The 19,415-nt window shown below is 41.7% G+C and overlaps 1 long non-coding RNA gene across 2 annotated transcripts in view; it reads left to right on the top strand.

Moving 5' to 3' along the window:
• LOC148778815 (uncharacterized) overlaps positions 1–19,415 on the top strand; it is a 668,381-nt gene that overhangs the window by 570,693 nt on the left and 78,273 nt on the right. For both annotated transcript variants that reach the window (XR_016038095.1, XR_016038094.1), the window contains one exon: positions 8,730–8,918. This is a non-coding gene — a long non-coding RNA (uncharacterized LOC148778815). The remainder of the gene's footprint in view (positions 1–8,729; positions 8,919–19,415) is intronic.

Here is a 19,415-nt window from a genome sequence, read left to right as displayed (position 1 = left end):
CTCTGGTCTTCGTGCTATGCTAAGTTGCTTCAGTTGTGTCTGACTCTTATGTGATCCTTTGGACTTAGTCTGCCAGGCTCCTCTGTCGATGGAATTCTTCAGGCAAGAATACTAGAGTGGACGGATTTTCCTCACCCAGGGATCAAACCCCCATCTCTTATGTCTACCTGCATTGTCAGGTGGGTTCTGGGTAGGAAAGGAACAAAAGTCACATTTTACCTGTTGATCATCCTCAGATTGTGGTGGAAGCCAGCCATGCTGGGTGTGAATGTGCAGTCCTGGGCAGGGGAAATGGAAACAAGAGGAATGAAGACTCTCTGAGGGATGGTGCTGCCTGTTGTTAGGATAGCAGGTGCAGTTAAAGAATACCTTGGCAAGGGGCCACTTGTATTTAGTTTCAGCCCTTGGCCACACCCCACCTGACCTTTTAATTTCCAAAGAAAATGCAATAATTGCAGGTATTCTCAAGATAGCAAATTGCCCAAGAGCTGGTATGTTTTAAATTATGAAGGCAGCTAAAAATTCAATAACGAAGACATGAGTCCAAACCATTAAACTGTTATAAAATTCTTGCTGATATACATAGAAAACAGTCTTATTAGTTATTAGCCAATCAACACCAAGGCATAAAACTTTTAAAAAGGGAATGGATTTGGTCCCGTTCAGTTCTCTTGTGATATCAGACTCTAGACCCTTCTGTAAGGCACCTGAGACTATTTTGTTTAGAGACATATCTAAGATATTATGACCTCTGTTCTGTTCTTAAGAAAGTCTATATTTACCTAAGACTTCAACTACATGCCGTGTTGAATTTTAGTACCTCAAATCCATATAACAACCTTACACTCTTTTCATGTTTAAGTGAGGAACTTGAGGCCCAGAGAAGTTATTACAATCCAAAGCTACACACTTTCCCAGTAACAGGAGAGTCAGGATGATAACTCATCCTTGTTCCAAAGCCATCATATACTTCTGCTTGAGCACAAATGCCGTAAAGGAAAGTCAAAGACAATGAGTGCTAGCAAGTGGTACTCTTCTGAGGGTCTATGTTGTACCTAGAGTCCATGGGACTCAGGTCATCACCCTGCAGGCTAGTTCATTATGTTTAGTTCTATGCTATGTGAAGCTTACATAGATGGGCTGGGGACTACCATAATGTTCAATGACTACCTGTTCCTGAACATTATTGATATTTTCTTCCTCCTACAGACATCTGGACCATCAGGGAAAAGGGTCACAGAGTCACCTTGTGAGCATCTCCGAGGGCTGTATCCCACGCCGCCTCCACTTCAATATCTAAAGATTTGGGAGACCCCATCCTCCTTTGCCACCACCATTCTTGTATCCCTACCCAGAAGAGGCTTTGCCCACATGCCTTCTCCTTTCTTTGTCAGCCTCTCAGAATAGGAGTTGCCTATAGAGGGATTGAGGGCAGGAGGAGAAGGGGATGACAGAGAATGAGATGGCTGGATGGCATCACCGACTCGATGGACATGAGATTGAGTGAACTCCAGGAGTTGGTGATGGACAGGGATGCCTGGTGTGCTGTGATTCATGGGGTCGCAAAGAGTCGGACACGACTGAGCGACTGAACTGAACTGATAGTGAACAAACTAGTTGCTGTGTTAGAATTTGATGTATTTTATGTGAATGACTTCTAAATATACAAAACAGTTGGCAGTCACCAATTCTAAATTTTATGAGGAAATCAAGGCCCAGTCCCTCACAAGCCCTCACTATAGTCTTACAAGGAGAGGAGCTCAGATATGAATCAAAAATGGAGTTGAGTCATGGACACATAATGTTGCCTCCAAAATTGGAGGTGAAATTTTAAGCGAGAGATGTAAAGCTGTTATAAGTACAGCAGAGGCAAAATTCTCTAAGTCCCTTTGGGTTCTATCTTGCATCTTACTTTTATCCCCCAGCAATTGCAGAAGTGCAGGACAAAGACTGTGCAGTGATAAAGAGGGTATGCTCCAAATTGGCAGTATCAGTGTGAACTCATGATTTCCAAACCATCTGTGTGTATACATGCATGTGTGACCACATCAATGTGTATATGTTTCTGTACAGATGTGTGTATATATATACACAAGAGTATCAGTTCAGTTCAGTTCAGTTGCTCAGACATGTCTGACTCTTTGCGACCCCATGGACTGCAGCACACCAGACCTCCCTGTCCGTCACCAACTCCTGGAGTTTACTCAAACTCATGTCCATTGAGTCAGTGATACCATCCAACCATCTCATCCTCTGTCATCCCCTTCTCTTCCTGCCTTCAATCTTTCCCAGCATCAGGATCTTTTCAAATGAGTCAGCTCTTCACATCAGATGGCCAAAGTACTGGAGTTTCAGGTTCAGCATCAGTCCTTCCAATGAATATACAGGACTGGTCTCCTTTCAGATGGACTGGCTGGATCTCCTTGCAGTCCAAGGGATTCTCAATAGTCTTCTCCAACACCACAGTTAAAAACCATCAGTTCTTCCACCTTCAGCTTTCTTTATAGTCCAACTCTCACATCCATACATGACTACTGGAAAAACCATAACCTTGACTAGATGGACCTTTGTTGGCAAAGTAATTTCTCTGCTTTTTAATATGCTGTCAACGTTGGTCATAACTTTTTTCCCAAGCAGTAAGCGTATTTTAATTTCATGGCTGCAGTCACCATCTGCAGTGATTTTGGAGCCCCCCCAAAATAAAGTGTGACACTGTTTCCACTGTTGCTCCATCTATTTGACATGAAGTGATGGGACCGGATGCCATGATCTTAGTTTTCTGAATGTGGAGTTTTAAGCCAACTTTTTCACTCTCCTCTTTCACTTTCATCAAGAGGCTCTTTAGTTTTTCACTTTCTGCCATAAGGGTTGTGTCATCTGCATATCTGAGGTTATTGATATTTTTCTCAGCAATTTTGATTCCAGCTTGTGCTTCCTTCAGCCCAGCATTTCTCATGATGTACTCTGCATAAAAGTTAAATAAGCAGGGTGACAATTTACGCCTTGATGTACTCCTTTTCCTATCTGGAACCAGTCTGTTGTTCCATGTCCAGTTCTAACTGTTGCTTCCTGACCTGCATACAGGTTTCTCAAGAGGCAGGTCAGGTGATTTGGTATTCCCATCTCTTTCAGAATTTTCCACAGTTTGTTGTGATCCACACAGTCAAAGGCTTTGGCATAGTCAATAAAGTAGAAGTAGATGTTTTTCTGGAACTCTCTTGCTTTTTTGATGGTCCAGAGGATGTTGGCAATTTGATCTCTGGTTCCTCTGCCTTTTCTAAATCCAACTTGAACATCTAGAAGTCCATGGTTCATATATTATTGAAGCCTGGCTTGGAGAATTTTGAGTGTTACTTACTAGCGTGTGAGATGAGGGCAATTGTGCAGTAGTTTGAGCATTCTTTGCCATTGCCTTTCTTAGGGATTGTGATGAAAACTAACCTTTTCCAGTCCTGTGGCCACTACTGACTTTTCCAATTTGCTGGCATATTGAGTGCAGCATTTTCACAGCTTCATCTTTTAGGATTTGAAATAGCTCAACTGGAATTCTATCATCTCCACTAGCTTTGTTTGTAGTGATGCTTCCTAAGGCCCACTTGACTTCACACTACAAGAATATATCTGTATATATATCAATACATGCTTGTATTTTCTAGCTCCATCTGCCCAAAAGAACTAGATGAAAGAAAAAAAAAAGAAAAACCTCAGTGTCAGTGAGCACACCCAGTGCTCAGATCTTGACTCCTAATATCATTTTCCACTAAAAGACCAAGGACTCCTCAGAGAAATCTATGGCCAAAGGACGTAATATTCTAGAGGTTCCTGGAATATCTTGTTATGCCATAAAATAAGGAAATGTTTTTAAAAAATGATGAGGATATATCATAAAGATAAAAGAAAGCTTGAAATATTAATAGCTCCCACTGACCACAGTTGGAACAATTTGAAAATATGAAAGGAGCATATGAATATAAACCACTAAAGGAAATAGAAATTCATGTAACTGTATTGGTAATAAATAAGTAATTAATAGATGAAAAAGGAGGACTCTTCAGAATGTCAAGATCTGTTCAGTAAATGTGAAGGGATTATAAGTCTTAGAAAATCATTATTTTATAATCATCTTCAAGAATGGTTCAGGCAAAAATCATCAGTGGCTACTCAATTCAGGGGGTTGTTCATATGAGGAGCAGGATAGTTTCATGTTCTTTAACTGACTTCTCACCAATTGCTTATTAGTTTCAAAGGGAGTAGTTGTCACTATATGCTGTAGAAAACTGACAATGTCTTGGTTAGGTAAAGAAAGTTAAACCCTCAGTGAAGAGCAAATAAACATTGTGAGCTTCCAGAATGTGGTACCAGGAGATCACAGTGTCATTTATGGATATTCTGTCTGGAAATGCATTACCTAAATGTAATTATGAGAAAACATCTGACAAACCTCAAATCAGGTACTTTGTATAAAAAACAAAGAAGAAAAGCATGATATTCTTCAAAACATTAGTGTCATAAAAGAAAAAGAAAGGCTGTAGAAATGTTCTTGATTAAAGGAAACTAAAGAAACATGACAACTAAATGCAAGACCCACTACTAGACTAACTCCTATTCTAGAGAAAAAAAAAATGCTATTGAAGACATTTTTGGGTCAATTGAGAAAATTGCATTATAGATATAGATTAGATTAAATTTATCTATTAATGTTAAATGTACTGAATTAGATAACTGTGATGTTGTTATATAAGAGAATATCTCTCTAAGGAAAGATGCTTTCAATTATTTAAGGGCAAATGAGCATGATGTACCCAGCTTTCTTCCAGCTGGTTCAGGAAAAATATTATATATAATGCTCATTGGGCATAAAATATAAAAAATTTATGTATCAGTAGAGGTGAAAAAGAGGTGTACAGAAAAAGAAAATAAGGGAGTGTTAACAATAGGCCAGTCTGAGTAAAGAATATCAAGTGTTTTTGTATAATTTCTATCCTTGATAATTTTTGTAACTGTAAAATTATTTACAAATCAAGAATTGCGAGAGAGAGCAGGAAAGAAGGATCAAGAGCTATCCAGCATTGATTATTATGGTTCTGAATCTGGCTGTTTTCCTATCGATGTGAACTTAAGCAAGTTTTGTAACCTCTCTGTGCCTCTGTTTCCTCAACTGAAAAGTTAAAGCAATAGAGCCTTCCCTTGACTTTTTTTGTGGGAAATAGAAAGGATAATGAAAGTGTTTACTGTTATTAATTTGGATGTCTTTTCACTAAAGAGTTGTCTTAGCCTTGGGAGATAAATTAGGATGGATGTGAGGCTTGGGGTAAGAGGCTCAAAGCAAGATAAGGAGGGAGGTCTGTAGGCTGGGACTTGAACTGAAGATGCTTGAGAAGCCTCTGAGGAAAGGCTCATTCAGATCATCTGCATCTCAAATTCAGAATTTTAGAGCTACAGCCAGAGGTACAAGTAAAAAGTGTACATAAATACTCACTTTGAACCCAGCAAAAGTGGTGGCAATTGTGGTAATTATTAAGATTCAGAAGCTTTATGGTCTTTCTAGAAAATAAAGTCCGAAAGAACCAGAGTCTTTGGAGGGTGAATGTTTCCCTATAACAAAAGCAGCAGTGAAAATAAATTTGATGCTTAGAAATAGGACAATTATAAATAAACCTAGTACAAGTTCTCCCAAAACAGAGGTTGCTTTGTGAAGAATTCTGTCAGTTAATGAGATGCTTAAATGACAGTATCAGGCAAGAGGAGAAAAATGTTGGCAGAGTGCTTAAGAGGTTGAAGGCCGATTCTGTTGTGCCCACGTTGGTTTCCTAATTTGGGTAGTTTCTCTCACAAGCTCCTTATTTGAAGACAACTTTGGCAGTGTTATGATTAGAAACATAATGCATTCCACATGTGCCTGGAAGCCTGAGAGGCCAAATTTCAGGGGTTTTAGTGATGACTGCCAAGGTGGTCCCCTGGAAAGCCACCTTGCTGTGACCCTGGATCAAGTCACAGCTTCCCTGGCTGGTTGTGAATAGTGGATCTTCGAGGGGGCAGGGCAGGGGCTTGACAACCTTTGTTCAGTCCTCTTTTCCATGCTCGCCCTCCTGCAGGTCTGAGAGGGGCCAGGAACACCAGGAAGGCATCGATTTGTGCCTGAGCGTGTGGGGGTAGAGAGGGCTTCATGGAACCTTTCTCCTTCTGTTTACTGCCTCACTTTCCCCCGACCTTTTCAGCTGGTGCGTTGTTACACAGTAGAACACTTCTCTCTCCCCTGGGCAGAGCAGTGTGGTGAGCAAGAGGCCCAAGCATAAACTGAAATTGCTTGGTTCAGCTGCTTATTGGCTTGGGACTTGGGAAGAATTGGTTAGCCTCTCAGCACCTCAGTTTTCTTAGCTGCAAATGGGGTAATTCCTCCAAGGTAGTTGTAAGGATGAGAGGAGGTGACGAGCATGAATTGTCTAGAACCCAGCCTAGGTGCCTAGTGGATGGTTGCCAGCATCATTCTTCTAGCACCTGAGAAGAGGCAAAGGCTGCCCTTTCTAATTCAGTGCTTCGGGGTCACCTTCCAGGTCCTAGCATAACCTGTGATTATAAATTCACCCTCAGAGGCCCATCAGCTGATGGCTTGTACTAACTCCTCTTTCTTATGGCTTTAGTAGTCCTAACCCCCTGAAATAGCAAACCAAACTGAACCTGCTCATTCTGATGTAATTAATGTTTGGCTTGCAGTACATCTCTGCTTAAAATGTTATCTATTCAAATCATACTCACACCTGGTTTACATTTCTTTCTAGCCTTTGAAGAAGACTCATTTCTTTTTCTAGGAGTCAGATTTGACCATTCCTCAGTAAATACTAAACTCATAGATGTTTTCAGAGTCCAGTAAGTCTCATGTTATAATATATATAGATAAATATATATGTATATGTATTTTAAAAATATATTAAGATATATATCATATTAAATTTTTTTTCAATAAAACCAGACCCTGTGGTAGTTGTTTTCATATTTTCAGTTGAGTCTAAAGCCTTAATGGTTTGAATGAATTATTCCTCATCTTCTTCTTATCCTGTACAACTATATGAAGCTCTGTGAGTTCATGACTGATTTGAATGTGTATAAAATTCTCTTATCAACTGCCAGTCAGAAGTATTACAACAAAAGAACTTGTTTTAGAGTTAAAAGAGCTTGAGTTGTGTCTTGGCTTTACCACTTAGTAGTTCCACAACCTCAGGCAAGTAAATTCACTCCTCTGAGCCTCAATTTCATCTAGAAAATGGAGATTAAAAATGTCCTTGACCAGGGTAGTGTTGAGGATTAGAAATAGTACTGTCTAAGGAATGTTGGTAAAGTGCATGCCAATGGTAGTTTAATTTATTGTATTTATTGATTTTTTCACTGTGCAGCCGAGGATTTTCTGAAGAGACAGAAAATATGATTTGTCTTCAGCATATGGCAATTTTTAAGTTAGACCCTATGCATTTTCTTATTTAGTCCAACCTTCTCAGCTGATAACTGGGGCTTAAACCTTTATGCTTCTCTACTGATTCAATAACATAACAGCATCTGTCTCTTTTGAAAGACAATGAGCCAATAAGAGAACCCTCTGCACTCCAGGCAGGAAATGTGTTTGGGACATCTAAGGTAGCATGCGTATTGTTAGTATTATTCACCTGGATCATTTTTTTGTGCTGATACAGTAACATCATCACCACCCAGAGTGGAAAAAAATAAATTATTTATGGCTTTGCATACTCATGCTGGGTCCAGAAAGCATTTGTGAATAGTGAGGACTTGAGCTGAACTCTCCAAAGGAACAATGAAGGGGGTCAGAGTACAGTGGAAAGGAGACCTGTGGGGATCAGCTTCCAACTGCATTATGGCAAAATGAATAATTCAAGAATATTGTTTTGGATCAGGTATCCCTTTCAGCATCTTTAAAAACCTTTCTTTCTATAGAGGGATTGCATATCTATTCAATATCATGTCAAGGATTCTTTCTTGACTATAGCGCTGCATGATAGCAAAGTGAAGTAGGTGAATGTTTCAGACATGATAATGTGTTCATTACAGCAAAATATTTACTTCAGTTATGATCTCTAAACACTTGAAAGGTATGTTTTGAATTCAGTAATGTCTAGTATTTTATTCACTTGATTTTCCATCTTGGTTATAAGCATTAGGATAAGGGTAGGAAAATGAGATCCATGCACCAGATCATCAGTAAATGTTTTAGTCAGTTTCACTTTTTCTAATTTCAAGTATTTTATTTTTGTAGCCAAGGATGCCCTGTATAACACTGTTTAGAGAACTTCTCTAAACTTACAGTTTAGATAAGATCCCTTTCCAAAAGGATCAAACCAGTCAATCCTAAAGGAAATCAACCCTGACTATTCATTGGAAGAACTGATGCTGAAGCTGAAGCTCCAATACTTTGGCCACATGATGTGAAGAGCCGACTCACTGGAAAAGACCCCGATACTGGGAAAGATTGAGGGCAGGAAGAGAAGGGGGCGACAGAGGATGAGATGGTTGGATGGCATCACCGACTCAATGGACATGAGTTTGAGCAAGCTCCAGGAGACAGTGAAGGACAGGAAAGCCTAGTGTGTTGCCGTCCATGGGGTCGCAAAGAGTATCACACAATCAGTGACTGAACAACCACAGAAAGACACACTTAATAGACTGATGATATATATGTATAAGAGAATGGAGAAGTTTTATCAGCCAGCTTTTCTTTTCAGTTTTCAGAGAGAACTGTTTGGAAGACACCGATGACCTGTCAGATTAGAAGACAAATCCCCAAAGCATACATAAATCACCAGGATGATCCCTAAACTGCCCATGCACAGGGCAAGGAAAGAGATCTGTGTTGCTCCTGAAGGGACAAGAGGAATGTGAAGGGGAAAACAGGGCGTTGGTAGATGACACAGGTGAGTGAAAGTCTTAAGGAATGTGTGTTGTCTCACTTGTGCTTTCCCTCTAACTCCATCATCTTCTAGCCATCTCCAGTAATACATTTTTCCAAATGCTTAATAGTGTTGATTTCTGGTGGCAGCCAGTGATGGAAATGAGCCTGGGTGACAGAGGGTGAAAAGAAAAGTGCTGAGCCAGAGATGCTTGGAGGCATCAGATGATAGCTGGGTTACAGAGACACCAAAACAGAAAATGAAACCCAAGAAAAGGCAGAAAATAAATTCCCGAATACTTCACAGTTGTTTAGAGTTGTCTGTGATTTACTTCTAGCCCTGGCTTGGAGTTCCTGAGAACCATTGTATAGAAAGGGAAGTATGGTTAGTTCCATAGCTCTTGTTTTCAGAAAATAAAAAATCTTACTATCCTCAAGAATTTTTTCCAATTTTATTTCTGGAAGAAGTTTCTTAGGCAAGTCTTCCCACAAAAGACCTCAAGTGACATAAGAAAAAAATTGCCTTCAAAAATAGTTTTATAGTCAATGTAGAAACAGATTTTATGTGGCTGCTCCTAGATCTGCCCTTGATTCCAGTATGGGACATGAAAGCTAATGCACAAACCTGAGAGAACTCTTTGAAGAACTAACTTAATCTGGTCTGAGTCTGAAGCTGTCTGTAGTGGAAGTTTGTGGCTGGTTTGCTAGAGTCATTCCATTCCAGTTTATTCGCCTAAGCCAATCAAGGTCGTTCCTTTCCCCTTGCCTGTGACTCCTCCACAGTCACGCTCTGACTTAATGCTGGGCACTGAGAAGCAAGAGGAGGAGATTTAGAGAACTTCTGGGAAAGGCTTTCTCCATCTCAAGTAGAAATGCAGAGAGACAGCATCTCTCCTTTCGTGGGATATGGTTGATTGTGATGTGATCTAGTCCTGTGCAAGCTAATGTATGTTCTTACTGTTTGTCAGCTTGAATTGGGGATTGTTTTCCTCACAGTCAAGAACATTTTGACTGATATATATATCTTTCAATAATCTACCATGACCCAATGATAAAACAATGGAAGCCATTATAGAGGAACAAAGAAAAGTAAGTGGGTGAGGTCATGACCCATCCTGCGGCTTACCTCTCCAATCAGCCTTACCTTTTACCTTTCTCCACCCACTACTATACTTTTGGGCTTCAGGGATATTAAACTTGTTTTCTCTTGCCGTGATTCTTTTACAAACTATCCTCTTCCCACAACAGTTCTCTACCTGCTTGAGTGAGTGTACACACACATACCTCCAGCCTGGCTACTTCCACTCAGCCTTCATTCTTCCAAGTTCATTCTGATACCACTCCCTCCAGTCAGGATAGTGAGAAGCTCCTTTGACATGAATCCCAACCCCTGCTTGTTTAGGATACTGGAGGTAGGAAGTCTCTAAGTTAGCCCCAGGGAATCCCCACTCCCTGGTATGTAGCCCTTGTGCAATCTTTTTCTTTCAATGTGAGCTGAACCTGTCACTCACTTGTAATGAATGAAATATAGAAAAAGGATATGCATTCCTAACTTATGCTGTCACTTCCAGGATAAAGCTACAGAAAAGAAGGTGACTTTTGTCTCCAGCACCCTTTCATACTCTCTGACTCTCTCTTGTGCCATCGATTGCCAGAGGTTCCGAAACATTTATGGGGAGGCCTACATGGTGAGGAACTGAGGCCTGCCAGCAACCATGTCAGTGACCTTGGAAATAGATCTTCTGAGGCTTGTAAAAAATCATGTGGGGCTTCCCTGGTGGCTCAGGGGTGAAGAATCCAACTGCGATACAGGAGACGTATGTTCAGTCCAGGGGTCAAGAAGATCCCCTGGAGAAGGGAATGCCTACCCACTCCAGTATTCTTGCCTGAAAAATCCCATGGACAGAGGAACCTGGTGGGCTGTAGTCTGTGGGGTCGCAAAAGAGTCGGACATGATTTAGTGACTAAAAAACAGCTATTATACAGAGTGAGTTCAGTTCAGTTCAGTTCAGTTCAGTCACTCAGTCGTGTCCGACTCTTTGCCACCCCATGAATCACAGCACGCCAGGACTCCCTGTCCATCACCAACTCCCGGAGTTCACTCAAACTCATGTCCACAGAGTCAGTGATGCCATCCAGCCACTTCATTCTCTGTCGTCCCCTTCTCCTCCTGCCCACAATCCCTCCCAGCATCAGAGTCTTTTCCAGTGAGTCAACTCGTCGCATGTGGTGGCCAAAGTATTGGAGTTTCAGCTTTAGCATCAGTCCTTCCAATGAACACCCAGGATTGATCTCCTTTAGAATGGACTGGCTAGATTTCCTTGCAGTCCAAGGGACTCTCAAGAGTCTTCTCCAGCACCACAGTTCAAAAGCATCAATTCTTCAGCGATCAGCTTTCTTCACAGTCCAACTCTCACATCCATACATGACCATGGGAAAAACCATAGCCTTGACTAGACGGACCTTTGTTGACAAAGGAACATCTCTGCTTTATGATACGCTGTCTAGGTTGGTCATAACTTTCCTTCCAAGGAGTAAGCGTCTTTTAATTTTATGGCTGCAATCAGCATCCGCAGTAATTTTGGAGCCCCCCAAAATAAAGTCTGACACTGTTTCCACTGCTTCCCCATCTATTTCCCATAAAGTAATGGGACCAGATGTCATGATGTTTGTTTTCTGAATGTGGAGCTTCAAGCCAACCTTTTCACTCTCCTCTTTCATTTTCATCAAGAGGCTTTTTAGTTCCTCTTCACTTTCTGCCATAAGGGTGGTGTCATCTGCATATCTGAGGTTATTGATATTTCTCCCAGCAATCTTGATTCCAGCTTGTGCTTCTTCCAGCCCAGCGTTCCTCATGATGTACTCTGCATAGAAGTTAAATAAGCAGGGTGACAATATACAACCTTGACTCACTCCGTTTCCTATTTGGAACCAGTCTGTTGTTCCATGTCCAGTTCTAACTGTTGCTTCCTGACCTGCATACAGGTTTATTGAGACAGGTCAGATGGTCTGGTATTCCCATCCCTTTCATAACTTTCCACAGTTTATTGTGATCCACACAGTCAAAGGCTTTGGCATAGTCAATGAAGCAGAAATAGATGTTTTTCTGGAACTCTCTTGCATTTTTGATGATCCAGCGGATGTTGGCAATTTGTTCTCTGGTTCCTCTGCCTTTTCTAAAACCTGCTTGAGCATCTGGAAGTTCACAGTTCACATATTGCTGAAGCCTGGCTTGCAGAATTTTGAGTATGACTTTACTAGAGTGTGAGATGAGTGCAATTGTGTGGTAGTTTGAGTATTCTTTGGCATTGCCTTTCTTTGGGATTGGAATGAAGCCTGGCCTCTTCCAGTCCTGTGGCCACTGCTGAGTTTTCCAAATCTGCTGGCATATTCAGTGCAGCACTTTCACAGCATCATCTTTCAGGATTTGAAATAGCTCAACTGGAATTCCATCACCTCCACTAGCTTTGTTCGTAGTGATGCTCTCTAAGGCCCACTTGACTTCACATTCCACGATGTCTGGCTCCAGGTGAGTGATCACGCCATCGTGATTATCTTGGTTGTAAGGATCTTTTTGTACAGTTTTTCTGTATATTCTTGCCACCTCTTAATATCTTCTGCTTCTGTTAGGTCCATACCATTTCTGTCCTTTATCAAGCCCATCTTTGCACGAAATGTTCCCTTGGAATCTCTAATTTTCTTGAAGAGATCTCTTGTCTTTCCTATTCTGTTGTTTTCCTCTATTTCTTTGCATTGATTGCTGAGGAAGGCTTTCTTATTTCTCCTTGCTATTCTTTGAAACTCTGCATTCAGATGCTTATATCTTTCCTTTTCTCCTTTGCTTTTTGCTTCTCTTCTTTTCACAGCTATTTGTAAGGCCTCCTTAGACAGCCATTTTGCTTTATTCCATTTCTTTTCCATGGGGATGGTCTTGGTCCCTGTCTCCTGTACAATGTCACGAACCTCCGTCCATAGTTCATCAGGCAGTCTATCTATCAGATCTAGTCCCTTAAATCTATTTCTCACTTCGACTGTATAATCATAAGGGATTTGATTTAGGTCATTTCTGAATGGTCTAGTGGTTTTCCGTGAAGGAAGCCAGAAAGAAATACACCAATACAGTATCAGTTCAGTTCAGTTCAGTTCAGTCGCTCAGTCGTGTCCGACTCTCCGTGAGCCCATGAATCACAGCAGGCCAGGCCTCCCTGTCCATCACCAACTCCTGGAGTTCACTCAAACTCATGTCCACAGAGTCGGTGATGCCATCCAGCCATCTCATTCTTGGTCGTCCCCTTCTCCTCCCACCCCCAACCTTTCCCAGCAACAGAGTCTTTTCCAGTGACTCAACTCTTCGCATGAGGTGTCCAAAGTATTGGAGTTTCAGCTTTAGCATCAGTCCTTCCAATGAACACCCAGGATTGATCTCCTTTAGAATGGACTGGTTGGATCTCCTTGAGGTACAAGGGACTCTCAAGAGTCTTCTCCAACACCACAGTTCAAAAGCATCAATTCTTCGGCGATCAGCTTTCTTCACAGTCCAGCTCTCACATCCATACGTGACCACGGGAAAAACCATAGCCTTGACTATACTAACACATATATATGGAATTTAGAAAGATGGTAATGATAACCCTACAATGCAAGACAGCAAAGGAGACACAGATGTATAGAACAGTCTTTTGGATTCTGTGGGAGAAGGTGAGGGTGGGATGATTTGAGAGAATAGCATTGAAACATGTATATTGTCGTATGTGAAACAGATCACCAGTCCAGGTTGATGCATGAGACAGGGTGCTCAGAGCTGGTGTACTGGGATGACCCAGAGCAATGGGATGGGGAGGGAGGTGGGAGGAGGTTCATGATAGGGAACACATGTAAACCCACGGTTGGTTCATGTCAGTCTATGGCAAAACCACTACAATATTGTAAAGTTATTATCCTCCAATTAAAATAAATAAGTTAAAAATAAATAAATAAAAACACAAAAATCATATCAGTGGGCTGGGAAACAGATGACACCTATCCTTAGTTGGGGCTTCAGATGAAACTATAGTATTTGCTTGGCTACACTCTTGAGTCAGAGTTACCCAGCTAGGCCATGCCTGAATTCTTGATCCAAATAACTTGTGAGATAGTAAACTGTGTTGCTTTGAGATGCTAAATTTTAGGATAATTTGCTATACAGCATAGGCAGTAAATATCCTTTCCTGATTTCCCATAGAAATCTACCATTCTTCCTTCATCATAGCACTTACCACTCTGTGTTGTAATTATCTGGTTATTTGTTTGGCCACTTCACTAGGTTGTAAGTTCTGTGAGGATGGGGGCATTGTCTGTCTTGTATGCTACTATATCTTTAGCAAGTAACCCTGAACTTGGTACATGAAATATGCTGACACTCACTGAGTAATGATAGAAGGCTGGACTCTAAAATATGTGGCAGATATGGATGTGGAAGTGGAAAATTGGGTCAAAGAGATACGTACCATCAAGAAAGGCAGTGAAATTTATGCCAAATTATAAAATAATTATTAATCCAACAAATTTGTAAACAGACTAACAACTAAGATGGTGCCAACAGATAGAATGGCATTTTACATATGATACCGTGACAATTAGCCCTGAGATGCCTGTTGTGGTGAGTGAGGAGAGAAGGCATGAACAGAAATAAGAACACTAACCTGTCAGTGTCAACCCTGTCTTCCTACTGACCACTACCTGACCTCTCTGGGCCTCAGTTACTCATTGGTAAGTGAAAGGCTGTTTCACAATCTTAAAGATCCCTCTCAGCTCTAATATTCAACTGTATATAGAATATTATTCTATAGACACTGACCTCAAATTATTTCAGAGCACTGGTCCTCAGTCCGTCTATTGGGTCTGAGAGATATAATACACATTACTCTGAGACAGTCATTTTGCAGTCTGTGGAGGAAAGGATCACATCACATTATGGGCCTGTCAGAATTTCTGGGTAAACATGTAGTGTGGAAAGTTTTCCTGGATGATTTTAACCTGCTCAATACTCACTTGTGAGAATTTTTGAGGTAATGCATATAGACAGATCAACAGTTATGGCCTACATACTGGACATTCTGCTCTGATACAGTGAATGCGGTAGAACTTAACTAAATGTTCAGTGAAAGCTTCAAGGAAACAGCTGAAAAATAAGCAGAAAAATGTAACAAGGAACCCTCACTGGTAGGGTTGCTGTTGGAAGACGGATGTTAGAAACACCATCACAAAGTTTCCTATTTTTTCGGTAGTTGAAATGCTTTACACTTATGAGCTGGTAATATATCATGGTTGACAATAATTTAGAAGGTGGTACTTCAAGGCATTTAGCCATGACAACCTGGAGCCTTCTGTATCTACAGGAGATTATTGTCAATATCCTTAACTAGAAAAGCACCTGCTGCTCTAATTAGTTTACAGCATATTCTTTTGAGATATAGCAATAATAATAGCCAGCATTATTTAATCCTTTCATTTTTCAGAAGGCTTTCCATCATTGTGTTATCCTCACAGTGTACCTGTTAAGTAAGCAGTGCAGGTGTCCTGAAAATGTTTTCCCTGCAGGTTTACTCACTTCCTCATTCAATGTACACATTACTCCAGAGCCCCCTGTGTATCATGGTCTCCCTAGGGATGTGATTCCGAATGAGACATGGTTCATATTTGGGAGCTCAGAATCTAGAAGAAGAGGTAAACATGTAAGAAGATAATTATAGTGCTGTCAGATACTAGCTTTCTTTCACATTAGTGACCTGTGCCTCTACTCCACACCTGACACATACCTAGAACCACACAGGAGTGGTGGACATTCCAAGAGTGGAACAAACATCCTTTTATTCACACACCATTTCATGAGGAAAAATAATTGCTTTTCTGTACTCTTGTGCTTTGGTTCTTTTCCAAAGCCATGAGCTCCCTAAACTTAAGACACAATGCTCACTGTTTAGCAATGCCACTTCTCATAGGTACTGATGTTCCTTTCACCAGTTAGATACTCCATCTCATAGAAGTAGTGCTTCAGTTTAGAAGCTCAATAAACAAGATGGGGGATGTCTTAATCATCAGAAGAGGTCTTTCATATGCTGGGACCCTGGTATACTGGCTCTTTAGGGTCAAATATACACATCTCTTCCCAACTCAGTTTCCAGAGAGAAAAGATTGGGAGCTTAAAATTGTCAGTGGTGGGGATATTTTCAAAATGGAATCTGGCAAACCTTCCACATTGTAACTTTTTCTCCCAGAGAGGCAGTCGTTAAACATTTACCAGCACACCACTGACTGGAGTGTGTTGTCCTTCACCTGGGCTTGATTAAGTTGATGGATTTACTAAACTATTCTGCATATGATATGCATAACAGCCTCTTAATTTGGGTTTGAATGTAATTATACAGACTGTATTAATTTCTTTCCCCTTCCTCCCACATACGTGGGTTAAAATTCTCTTAATTAGGGATGTAAATTTATGCAAAATAGCAAACAATTCGGGTTTTATGGTGAGAACCTTGGAACACTAATAACACTGCAATCTTGATTATGCAGCCAACAAACCAATGCTTGTTCAAAACCACTTTCCTCCATTGCCCACCTACAGAAAATCCATGGGGCTAAAATGAGCTTTTCTCCTATTATTGACAAATATGTATCTTTCTGCTTATTGGAAAAAAGAAACCAAAAATAGAATAAGAATAGAAAAAATGCAATGTGTTCATTTACAAGATTTTGTAAATCATCAATTTAGAGGTTCAGTGACCAGTTCTTTTTCTTCAGTACATATTTCCAACCAAGTCATCTCTCCAGAAGGATTTCCCTATTCCTGACAATGGTTTGTTTCCCTAGTAACCACTCTGGAAGCTTCAGTGTCATCCAGGTGCTCACTACAGTGGTAGGCCCTTAGAAGAAATTCAGTACATAGATGCTGAATAGATCAATTTTAAAAAATTTCTTCTTCTTTATAATCCCATGCAACAAACCAACAAGTCTGCAGGGTTTTCTGCTAAACTGTTCACTTCTCCTTCACTGCTGATACTGTTCTAACTTTTCCAGCTACTTGTCTCATGCTGGTCTCTCTCTACTTTCAAGCTTTTATTCAACAGGCTTTAACTGAGTGTGTGTTTTGTGACAAGTACTGAGCTTGGGATGAAAATGAATCAGACATTCTACCTTCAAGGTGGAAGAGACACAAATAGATGAAAAACACTGACTCTGCAATATGACAAGGGCTATCTATACCCAGGGCAAACACTGAACACTGTAAAAACAGAGAGTGGGGGATTGGGATTATTTCAAGTGCTGGGGAATCTTGAGTTTTATAGTATGCCTTGAGTTTTGCTGTGAGAACAAGATGGAAAGAAATATCCTGGGAAGAGAGGAAATTAGGTCTTGAGTTAAAGCTGACTCAGGAGGAAGATTTAGATTCAGTGTTAAATTCTGCTTGAACTCTTTGAGTGACCTTAGGCAAATTACCTCAACTCACTGTGCCTTAGTTGCCTCATGTGCAAAAGGGGATCATCTACCTTATAAAATTGTGAGAACTAATGGTGCTAATGAATGCAAGATTTTTGTGATAGAGCCTCTGTGTGTGTGCTTAGTTACTCAGCCGTGTCTGACTCTCTGCGACCCCCAGGGCTGTAGCCTGCCAGACTCCTCTGTCCATGGGATTCTCTAAGCAAGAATAGTGGAATGGGTAGGCATTCCCTTCTCCTGGGGATCTTCCTGATCTAGGGATTGAACTCAGGTCTCCTGCATTGTGGGCGAATTCTTCACCGTCTGGGCCACCAGGGAATGCTCAAGAAATGCTAGCTATTCGTATCATTCCAGGCAAAGAGGATAGCCTTTGAAAAATTATATGAATGAGAAACAAATATGATCTGTTTCAGGAAGGGCAGTTGAGGAAGCAGTTCAGAGGAACCTGACTAAAATTTGATCAAGGAGAGAATACCCTTCTGTAGCTTTCTTTCCTACCATATGACATCTAATGGCCCTTTGCTTCATTTTCTAGATACTTCAAAATCTGGTCCCATCTGCCTGGGAAACCTAATCAATTAGTCTCCCACACAATTTGTATTGTGTGCTCAAGTACAACTTGGAACAGCCCCTCCCATGTCCTGCTCTCATTTTCATCTCTGGGTTTTTACTTCTGTTGTTCCCTTTCTCCCCACCCCCTGCATCCTTTTCACTCTTCAAAGGTTCATTCAGTGAACACCCTGAATCTCCAGAGTTTTATTTGATATATTTAGGTCCTTTTTTATGAACTTTAAAACTTAGTCTGTGGGTCCTTCCAGTGCCCGGCGTGTGGTCCCCTCTCTCCCTTTTCCTTCTCCCGCCCCGTAGCGCTCCAAGACGGAAGCCAGAGATTGAGGGGAGCCTCGGTCTCGGCAAGAGAGCCACCCGGGATTAGCCCCTCTGGGGCTCTAGGTCCGAAGGAGCAAGCCCCAAAGAAGAGGTGAGCAGACCGCCCGCCCCACAGCCTCCCTCACCGGGAGAGAGACACACAGATGCAGTGGGGGTTCTGTCAAGGCAGTTCCGTTTTATTGGTGTAAGCTTCTGGTATATATAGGCAAGCGCGGGGTTTTTGAAAGAGGCTTTCCAATCACATTAAAGCATGCAAGTGGAGGTGTTCAGGAGCCAATCAGAATTTTTTGTGGTTATCTGGGGCTGCGCCCTCCTGACATCTGTCAGGTGCCATCTTGTTGTGAGCACATGTAAGGCGCCCTATATATCCCCCTTTTTTATTTGTTTTTTCAGGGGGAAGGAGCCATCGGGGGGCCACCCGCATGGCCTCACCGGCGACTCAGTGACTGTGTCTGTCTTAGGTTGTCCCCCTCTGGGGATCTTACCCGTCATTGGCTACCCAGTCAAGCGTAGGCTCTGGCGGCTTGAGACCTGGCTGAAGGTCTTTTGGAGGGCTGGCTGGACTTAGGCTCTGTGGCGAGAGGCTTGTCCCTGGACCCACCAGCTGTTGAGGTTCTTGGGCCCTTTGTGTCCTGGGCGAGTAGATTGGCTCGTTGGGGCAGCTGGAGTGTCCCCCACCTTAGGCTTGTAGCCTAAAGGAGGCAGATGGTCGCCAGCGGTCTTTTGGGATTTTGGGTCTGTCCCCCGTATTTGAGCGAGGAGGATGGTCTTCACTTGTTCCCGGGAAATGGTCCGAATCCGCTCCTGTAGGAACTTTTGGAAAAGGTTGACAAGACAGGGTCCAACCAAAAGAAGTATAACAATGATCATTATTGGTCCCAGGATGGAGAGCAGCCAGGGGGACTTACTAAACCAAGCCTCGAGCCAGTTATCCTGTGCCTCTGTTTCCTTCTTTCTCTTGGCCAGTCCTTCTCTAACCTTAGCCATAGATTCTTTTATCACTCCCGTGTGGTCAGCATAAAAGCAGCATTCTTCTCTTAGCGCGGCACATCGCCCCCCCTGTTGGAGGAACAACAAATCAAGCCCTCTTCTATTTTGGAGCACTACCTCGGATAGGGAGGCGAGGGATCTTTCTAGATGACTAATAGAGGTCTCT

The sequence above is a fragment of the Moschus berezovskii genome, chromosome 1, assembly GCF_049115385.1.
Source record: "Moschus berezovskii isolate FMDL1 chromosome 1, NW_MosBer_1.0, whole genome shotgun sequence".
Lineage (NCBI taxonomy): Eukaryota > Metazoa > Chordata > Mammalia > Artiodactyla > Moschidae > Moschus > Moschus berezovskii.
Note: the sequence above shows the minus strand (reverse complement) of the source record. Positions and strands in the feature narration are given on the sequence as shown.